Source organism: Hibiscus syriacus, unplaced genomic scaffold, assembly GCF_006381635.1.
Source record: "Hibiscus syriacus cultivar Baekdansim isolate YM2019G1 unplaced genomic scaffold, ASM638163v2 tig00110710_pilon, whole genome shotgun sequence".
In the NCBI taxonomy this organism is placed as follows: Eukaryota; Viridiplantae; Streptophyta; class Magnoliopsida; order Malvales; family Malvaceae; genus Hibiscus; species Hibiscus syriacus.
In genome coordinates, this window is record NW_024062832.1 from 208,828 (window position 1) to 219,343 (window position 10,516).

Consider the following 10,516-nt stretch of genomic DNA (forward strand, 5'->3'; position numbering starts at 1 on the left):
ATTTCTTTTTTTTTTTATTGCATGATGATTGAGTAAAGTTTTGAAATTTGACTGTGTTCCATAGCTTTATCTGCCGACAGAAGACTAGGCCATAAAGAGGGGGCAACAATATTGAATACAGCTGTGCCTAAAACCCCGTACTTCTTAAGCCAACTTCTTCTTCATAATGGTGTTTTCATTTTCAAGTTCCCACCTTTAACTTTCTTTCTCTTGAAGCTCAACAACACGGTACAAAGAAATTTTCTCTTGGTTTTTCTGTTTCGGACATGGATTTTCTCAGGAATATGACAGTCTCCGGTGAGTATGAAGCTCCAACAGCCTCTCTTGATGACCTTTTCCCTACTCTAAACACGGTTAGTTCCTTTCCCTCTTTGCATGGCGTCACGGTTCAAAGTCTCTAACTTTGTGCTTTGCAGGAAGTTGATGTGAGCTTGGAATGGTTATCTATATTCGTGGAAGACTGTTTCTCAAGCACCGGAAACTGTATCCCACCTTCAAATGTTGAAACCAAATCTGCAACTGGAAAATCTGGAAAGAAACCCCACCAGATTACCCCACCGCCGTTGCAGAAATTCGTTGTTCCGGGCAAGGCAAGGAGCAAGAGAAGGAGGGTTTCCAAAACCAAAAACAACCCATTTTCCAGCTGGTCTTATAGCCTCAAACTGGCCAACTCCGACCCTCTTTTGCTTCAACAATCATGCTGGTTAGCCGACAGTGAACTCATTGTGCCCAAGAAGGAAGATGACAACAACAGTAGCAGCGGCACGGTGGAGGAAGAGAAGGCGGGGGAGGGTGGTGCTGACGCAGCAGCAGCCAAGGAGGTGTAGCCATTGCTTAGCACAAAGGACACCACAGTGGAGAGCCGGACCATTGGGGCCAAAGACACTATGTAATGCATGTGGGGTGAGGTACAAATCAGGGAGGTTGCTGCCAGAGTATAGGCCAGCCAAAAGCCCTACATTTGTGAGCTATTTGCATTCCAATTCTCACAAGAAGGTGATGGAGATGAGGATGTCCCTGTTATCTTCACTCCCTAGCGAGCTTTGATACCCCTAATCAGAGTCGATTTTTTTCGAATCGAATTTTACTATTTCCTAATCATACCCCTTCTTCCCTAATGTAAATCAAAGCTTAGATAGGATAAAAAGTTTTGGAAGAAATTATTCACTAGTAGTAATGTAGTCATCCTCCTTGTGTTATGACATTTTAGTATTGAATATATATTTTTATTCAGACCTATAATTTTATATTGGGAGAGTTAATTTCTAAAATTTAAGGGAGATAAATTTCTAAAATTTTAAAGGTGAAAATAGATTTTTAATAAAAAATATAAAAAAAATTAAATATATGATAATTTTAAAAATTTAAAAATGACGATTGCCTTCACCCATCTCTCTCTTCATGTCTGTATTAATTCTATAATATCATTATTTTTTATACTGTAATTTTGAGATCATTATTCTCTTATACCTATGTTATATTTAGGGATGAATATTGGTAGGGTTAGATTGGGTTTTTAGTTCTCCCAATCCGAAAACAATGAGTCCTCCACCTGATATCTGCCCGATCCGATCAAAACAAGTTTTCACCCGATCAAACCCGACCCGATATATAACTTAAAAACTCAATCTGAAATAATAAAAAATATTTTTATTCAATAAAAATAGTGATTATTGAAAAAATAATATATAGAGGAGTATTATTGTAATTATTCTTAAATATATAAGTAAAATTATATTTTTTCGGATCGGTGTTTTTATCTTAAAACCCAAACTTAACCCGACTCGAACATCACATAAAAAACCCAACTTGATTTTTTTTAAAAATCCAACCCGATCGGGTCGAAACCCGTCGGATTCAGGTCCCATGCCCATCCCTAAGACTTACATTATATTAAGGTATGATTTAATGAAAATAAGTATATACCCTTACTCCCTTATAAGTTATAACATGTAAAGTATATGATGTTGGTATTGTCATGGAAATAACATTATCAAATGCGTTTTAATAGCAAATTAGATTGATGGATTTTTCTTTAATTATTTAAAATATATATTAGTTACTTTTGAATTTCTAGGACATTGCCTTATCGGACAAATTTGAAATTTGAATTTTTTTTTAAAAATTATTAAAAGTAGGATTATTAATAGGCATAATGTCAAAATTAATCCTCAACATTGATTAAAATATTCATTTTAGCCCCTATTTGTTTAGAGTATTTTATCCCCACCATTTTATGTTCGGACAAAAAGACTCATAATGTTTGATTGAATAGTTACTTTGACCATTATTTTTTTAGAGTATTTTGACCTCAAACATTTTCTTTGAGAGTAAAAAGAGACCCTCATTTTGGAATATTATCTTTTTTTTTGTAAACTAACGGTTTCAATCCTCTAATTAATATTAAAAAATATTAGAGAAAATAACCTCAGTGACCAAAAATCCCATATAATATACGATTTTAACCAACTTTTTCCGGATTTGCCAAAATAACCAACAAAATCGCAATGCGATCGCTAATTCGCAACGCGATCTCCATTATCGCAAATTCGCGTTGCGATAGTTGGAAATCGCGTTGCGATGGTATACAGTGTCGTTGCGATTTTCCCAATTCGCAATGCGAATAAGTAAATCGCAACACGAATTGGGAAAATCGCAATGCGATACTGACTATCGCAATGCGATACTTACTATCGCAATGCGATAATACAAAATCGCAACGAGATACTGACTTTCGCAACGCGATTCTGACTTTCGTAACGCGATTTACATAGCGCCATTCGTATTAACGCGTATTTTTTTTTTCAAATTCCAAACACGAATTTTTTCTTAATAAATCGGAAACTGAACCGTCCACAGTAATCGCAACTCATAACCTCAAACCCAAAATCACAACACTCAGTCCCATCTCCATCTCTCACTCTCTACGGCGAAATCCGTCCCCATCTCCGAAGATTTCCGTCCCCATCGCCGGCGAAATCCCTCACAACCATTCACAGTCAAAAATCCCTCACAATCATTCAGAAATGGAAAATCAACCTCCGAGGGTTAGTTTTTTTTATTTTTATTTTGAAATTTTTGCATTATTTTAGGTTTTTCATATTGAGATTGATGATAAGTTTACTGGTAATTTCAATAATAGATTAACCATTTCACTTAGATTTCTTGTTAAATTCATTCGATTGCTGCCAATACTGCTAAACTGTTTAGCCTGTGAAGTTAGTATTTGTCTTTGTTTTGTCTTTTGGTTGAAGTAATGCAGAAGAAGAATAGTTTCAAGAATGAAAAGCGCAACGCGGAAATAACTATCGCAACGAGAGAATCGCAACGCGAAATAAAAAACGTAACGCGAAACAAAAATCGCATTGCGATTTTCATTTCGCGTTGCGATTTTTATTTCGCGGTTGCGATTTTCATTTCGCGTTGCGATTGTCTGGTCGCGATAGTCATTTCGCGTTGCGATTCTCTCGTTGCGATTCTCTCGTTGCGATAGTCATTTCCGCGTTGCGATTCTCATTATCTCGTTGCGATTTTCATTTCAACCAAAAGACAAAAACAGTGCTGCAAATTTTAGTTTCAAGAATAAACTACTATTTATGTTTATTGTTTTGTTTTTGGTATATCTTGACAGTGTAGTTTTTGGTATGGTATTATTTTTTTTAGAATTTTTTTTCGACTTCATTGACATTAAGGAATAAAGTTAGCCTAGCCACTACAATTGCTTCGAAGCTTTCACCTGCACAAAGAAAATTGTTTGAAGAAACCTGCTTCGGGCCATGGCTGAGAGTACAGCATCCGGGTGGAGATGCTAGTTTGACCCATTTGTGGCTTCAGACCATGACTAGCGATCTACCCGACAGTATACAACGTGGTGAGGAAGAGATATGGTTTCATTTTCCACCGGCGTATACTTGTTTTGGGCGGAAGGAGTTCTGCTTAATCACTGGTCTACGATTCGGACACGATGATGTAGGCCGGTACACTCGTCATATCACCCGCCCATCATGGTTATCCAGGGTTTTTCCTGATGAGTCAATAGAGAAGCCGAACTTACACGTCGACGACATGAAGAAATTGTTTAATAAGAAAGATGGTTTTACTCGGATGAATGACGTCGATGTTGTCCGAGTATGCCTTCTACTACTTTTGTATGCCGACTTTTTAGGCAGAGAGGCCAGACAACCTATTCCTCAGGAGCTAATATTATTGGTAGAGGACCTAAATGCATGGAATCTGTTTCCGTGGGGTTCGTATATATGGAAAGCTACCTGGACTAAGTTGTCGTCTGCCTTTGATGACCGCAAAAGTTTGCGGGGCGATGGGTCGAAATACACTTTGTCAGGCTTTGTTTGGGCCTTTAAGGTAAGAATTTCTATATAATGTTTTCAAAATTATAATTAATTATTTAACAATTACTAATGTTTGTTATTATATTGTTTGTAGATTTGGATATTCGAGGCCTTTCCCGCCATGAAGACATATGCAATAAAAACTTCAAATAATATTCCCAGGGCTATTTCCTGGAAGAGTAAACGTCTGTTGGATTGGGAAGACTTAATACCATATGCGACAATAAATAATGTAAGTTAACACAAATACTATCATATATAAACAAGTTATTAATAGTAGACGTTTAACTTTGTTTGAGTTTTTATATTTTTAGGAGGCCAACATTCCATTAATGAGACTGACACCCACAGAGGCTGAGCTTGCCACTGATTGGTGGCAAGCTAGTCAGCGTTTTCTTGATGGCACGAATGATGAGCAGCCACCACTTCCTCCACTTCGAGAGCCATCACCTGATCGACCCGACTATACACCTCTACAACGAGAGCCATCACCTATCCCGTCACATCATCGAGCCTCTTCTCCACCATCACCTCATGATAGGCGACCGGCAAAGATGCCACGACTTCTATCTCCCTATTCTCCACCTCCACGGGATGAGTCAAGGGAGTTACGTGATGAGGTCAATGCCTTGCGTGAGGAGATCGGTACTCTACTTGATAACGATGGTGCATGGCGTGTGGAGGTGTCTACTTTACGTGGTGAGGTTGCCGCTCTACTTGAGATGGTAGTATCGTTGCAGAATGAGGTTCATACTCTACGCAACGAGGTAAGTTTAAGATTTTTCATATTTAACTTGATGATAAATTTACTCGTAATTTCACTTAAATTAACCATTTCACTTAGATTGCTTTGTAAATTTATTCGGTTGCTGCCAAAACTGCTAAACTTTTTACTTTAACACTGTGAAGTTAGTATTTGTCTTTGTTTTGTCTTTTGGTTGAAAGTTTGAAATATATTTATCTTTGTTTTCACTGTTTAAATATCATGTCTGTTTATTTACTGATATTTGTATTTAATTATTTAGCGGACCGATAAGGTGGATGCTTTACGTCAGGTTTTTCTTGCACGACAGAGTTCACGCATCAGACGGCGTGTACGTGCTATTAAGTCTCCGTATACCCCAATAGTGCGAAGACACCGCAAGAAGAAGCCCGACTCGCCTGTCATCCCTCAAGAGTCCACTCCTATCGTTGAAGAGGCCCCTATCTTTCCTCGAGAGTCCCCTCCCACCGTTCAAGAGGCCACTGTCATCGTTGAAGAGGTCCCTCCCACCATTCAAGAGCCCGATTCACATGGCGTCATATGTAGGATTCTTGAGAAACCCTCTGACGTGCCGGACATGATGGATTCAAGTTGGCTCTCGTATGAGTTAATGGCCAGTACCATACCGGTATCTGAAGAGGAGAGGAAACAACTACCGGACACAATTCTGGATAACACCTTTTGGGCTAAGACCGCAGTTGATTTTTATCTACATGAGCGAAGCCAGGGGTGTTTCACTGACATATGCAAGCTCAATGATGATATCTATTTGTTGCTTGATCGGTCTTGGTGGGGCGTATTTTTAGGGGTCGAAGACAATGGCTATTTAGATGGAAGGGTAAGTCTTATATTTTTCTTATATTTTCATTTGATTATTTTTTTGTAAATTTATGTAAGTTACTAATATATGTCTTTTTTGTAAAACAGCATATCGATGCGTGGGTGTCACGTCTTCTAATAATTAGGAAACTTAAGGAAAATAAAAGAAATACACGATATACAATTATGCCGACGTCTTTTAACGCCGTTCACTTGAAGAATCAACGAGATGAATCATTTGCGTTGGGCAATGGACAAGCTAAACTTTATCCTGCATGGTGGGAGGTCGATAAAGTTAGTGTTTATTTTAGATTGAGTTTAAAGGTATTCATAAATAAGTGCGCAAATGAATGAATTATTACTTATGATTGCAGGTGTTTATCCCTGTTTTGGAACGTAACCATTGGCTTCTCGTCGAGCTTCAGATCCCATCCCTTAAGGCAATAGTATATGACAGCATGATAAATACATATCATTGGCTGATTTAAGAGATATTATTAAGGGATGGAGCTCTTATTTGGCTAAATTCTTGGATGCGATAAATTATTGGACTCGTTCTGGAAACAAGAAGCCAAAGAAGCTCAATATTACAGTTAGCAGAGACGAGACTGCACCACAACAAACGAAATGACCCAGAGGGGATTGTGGTCCTCTCGTATGCTTGGCGTTGGACCGTTTGATCACAGGAAGTATAAAGTATCTACCTCCCACCGATATAGATAGAGCTGCAGTAGGCTTGTGGTTTCGACATTATATGGCTAGATCGATATATACGAGACGCTGCCTACCTGCATCCGCGTTATAAAAATATCCATAAACAATTGGTATGTTTATAGGCTTGTGGTTTGAAAATGTTTGGTTAAGTACCTAGAATTCAATAATTTGCTGTTTGTAGGTTTTAGATGTATAGAAAGTGTTGTTTGAGCAAATGTTTGGTTTATGCAGGTTAATCTCAGAAGTGAGCTGCGTGAAAATGATGTATGGCTGCAAAAGTTGATTCAATAGTAGAAGTGTTATTTTCTCTAATAATTATTGCTTATTTTTTGATTGTTTAATTGATTTGTAAAAGGTGATTTGTAAAAGTTGATTTGTTTAATTGATGTTAACATAATTCTTATTTGTGCTTGTTTAATTGATTGAAATGTAATGGTTGATATTGTTGATTTCAATATGCATTATGTTGAGGGCAAAAAGTACTATCGCAATGCGAAATGAAAATCGAAACGAGAGAATCGCAACGCGAAAATGAAAATCGCAACGCGAAATTAAATTCGCGTTGCGATTTTCATTTCGCATTGCGATTCCCTCGTTGCGATTTTCATTTAGCATTGCGATTCTCTCGTTGCGATTTTCATTTCGCATTGCGATAGTAATTTCCGCGTTGCGATAGACATTAAGATGATTGCCTATTAAATGATAACAACTGAACAGTTCATAGCAATTTTCAAACTCAAGTTACTAATACATGCCTAACTGAAAATGTTAAAAGTTCACACATAAAATCTACATAATACAACGTTTGCATTTAAAAATCACCTAAGTTAACAGTCCCAAAAGGTGAAGCCAGTTGTGATTGGGATTTTAAAGATGATTACGATTTTGATTGCCTTTTTCTTGACACCATATGAGCTTTGGATTTTGATGATGATTCATATTTTGGTAGAGGAAAAGATGATTGTGATGGAACTGGTGATCCACATGTCAACCTTGTATGACCACTTTCCTTGCACCGACTACATGTCGATCTCTTCTTCTCTTCACCCTTAGACGGTATACGATCGTGACTTTTTGGTCGGCCAGGTAGCCTTCTGTCCATGGCTGGTGGCAAAACTGTTTGTAAGTCATCTGGTATGTCCCACTTAGAAGGATGTGAAATAGGGTAGACAATCTCGGCATAAGTATGTCGATATACTTCTGTAGTGTAGCAATCCATAGCGTATGTGCTTGAATCATCTTGGTTTAGATGAAGAGCAACTTTTATAACATGGCCACACGGATAACCAGATGTTTGCCATTTCATACAACTACACGTCCTTGCATTTAGATCGACAAGCCCATTTAAGTTATTATCCAGTACTTCAAACAAAGTGTTTGAACATGGTTCAACTCTCCATGACGTTGACTTCACAACACGTTTCGTTATCTTTTTTCAGTCCATGGTGTAACACGATGTTCCAATGTTCCTGTAAATTTAAATAAATAATACTTAGTAAAATATATGATAAGTTACGAATTCAAAGAAATAATACCTGCATGGTTTCTTTTCTTGTAGTACCACTGTTGAATAGAGGCTCGAAAAAACTCCATTAACATAGTAATGGGTAATTTCCGGGAATGACGACTTAGAGCGTTAATTGATTCTGCACTATTAGACGTTATGAAACCATATATTGCTCCAAGTTGATGTACTCTTGACCATCTTTCAAACCCGACATCTTCTAGTGTTTGAGCACACTGAGGCAAAACACGTCTTAAACAGTTTATATGCTTATTGAAATCCACTTCCCGATAAGCCTTTACAGCCTTCCAGTATGTCCATTTGTGCTTTTTTATACCAGCAGACCTTGATTTTAGATTTCTATACAAATGAACACCACAAAGTCCATGAAAAGCATATGGGAAACACCTTCTAACAGCGTTGTCAATTGAGTTTGCCCTATCGGATATGATTGTCAGATTGCTAATAGGACCTATGCAATCCCTAAGATACCCCATAAACCATGTCCATGAATCAGAGGTTTCAGATTTGCCAACCCCGTAAGCTATTGGCAATTTCCCATTGTTAGCATCCATGGCTACTGCTAATAAGTTTACTCCAAGGTATCGACCTTTCAAATGTGCTCCGTCAACTATAATAACTGGGCGCATGCAAGTAATAAACGAACGAATCTACAAAATAATATACACAAGAAATATAATCATTTAAATGTGAAATGCATGTAACTAACAGAAATGAGTCAACAGAATTATATTGATTTACTAACCGCAGCACCAATGGCGATAACAGCAACTCAAAGCGTCCATCTCTATCTGTTTTGATATGAGTTACCGACCCAGGATTTTTCAGCTTTAAATTGTGACAATAAGCCGGCAGTTGGGCAAACGATGCTTCTGGCGACCCCCTCAACAATTCCAAGGCATAACATTTGGCTCTCCAAGCTTGAGAATATGATATACTAATCTTGAACCGAGCATTCATGTCAGTCATAATTTCATGTCCCCGATATACCCTGCCATTCAAAAACATTAACTCAGCCAGAAAACCACCCAACACCTTTTTGTTTGCCTGTCTATGGTGAGGAAAAACTTGGGTTCTTGAACATGTATGTTTATCAATAAAAGTCCTAACTTGAAACATTGCGCAATCTTTTATCCTCTTTGCAATCATACGCCACGTACAGTTTTTGTCAATCGTACACCTTGTTTCGAAACGATCTTTGCTTGATTTGTTAACTTTTAGTTGATAGCCATCTTCCACACATTTCGTATACAAAGCTATCTTCAAGTCTTCATTTGTATCAAAACAATCATCTTTCTTGATACGAATAACTTTTGTGTAACAATCAACTGCTTTCTTTGCCAACTCTTCTTCCGGTAGCTGAAGTAATTCTGGCATATTCCAGTTATACTCCCGTGGCATTTTCTTTTTTTCGGGGACTTTTTCTTCTTCTTTTTCTTCTTCAGGATTATATGAATTACAGAATGGATGTTCAACATGTTAATTCACAGTCGTAACTTCCTCCTCATTATCATCAACAACATCTTCCTCGACAACGGGTGTTTCATCATCAAAATTCGGGTATTGACCAATATCAAAATCATTACACGCAGGGTCTGTTTCTTCTTCTGAAACATCATCAAAATCCGTGTATTGACCAATATCAAAGTACGAGTATTGACCAAGATCAAATTTTGAATACTGACTAGTACTCACAATTTTTTCTCTTGGCTCATCATCGTCTAATTGGTCAATACGAAAACCGGAATTTGGTGCTGAAAGTTGATTTGGATTTGGATTAGAGAAAGGCTGTGGGTTTTGAGACCCACTTAGTTGATTACTACCCGCTACTGACCCAACAATACTACTTCTAGGTTCAACAACATACAATGTAACATCATCACTTGAAACATTAATGCAAGCAATGAATCGTTCAACATCTTCATTGTCGGTTAACAAATAAACTTTACCATTTCTATGATAAGATAGCCTAAATCCACTTAGGGGCTCTAAATTCAATTTCTTTGAAACACGTAACATTAGGGTTTCATAAGTTAACTTCTTTAATGACAGTTTTAGTTGAAGATTCATGGGTAAAGGCATATATTGTAAAACACCATGAACATTCTCCCATGACCCTCCAAAACACAAATCTATCCAAACATGATCAACATTAGATGATTTCATGGTTGTAACTAAACAAACGAGATGCGAAACTAAGACCTGTTGCCGGATGGGGAAGGATGTCGTTGGATATAGGAACGGATGTCGCCGGAGAGAGTGATAGATGGAGATGGAATGAGTTGCGATTTAGGGATTTAGGTTATGAGTTGTTGCTGCTGCGTAGATATATACACAAAAAATTTG

General features: G+C 37.6%; 1 pseudogene; it reads left to right on the forward strand.

The window, feature by feature from the left end:
- The first annotated feature begins 230 nt into the window (after nucleotides 1–230).
- LOC120138851 lies at nucleotides 231–3,504 on the forward strand (annotated as a pseudogene).
- The last annotated feature ends 7,012 nt before the right edge of the window (nucleotides 3,505–10,516 follow it).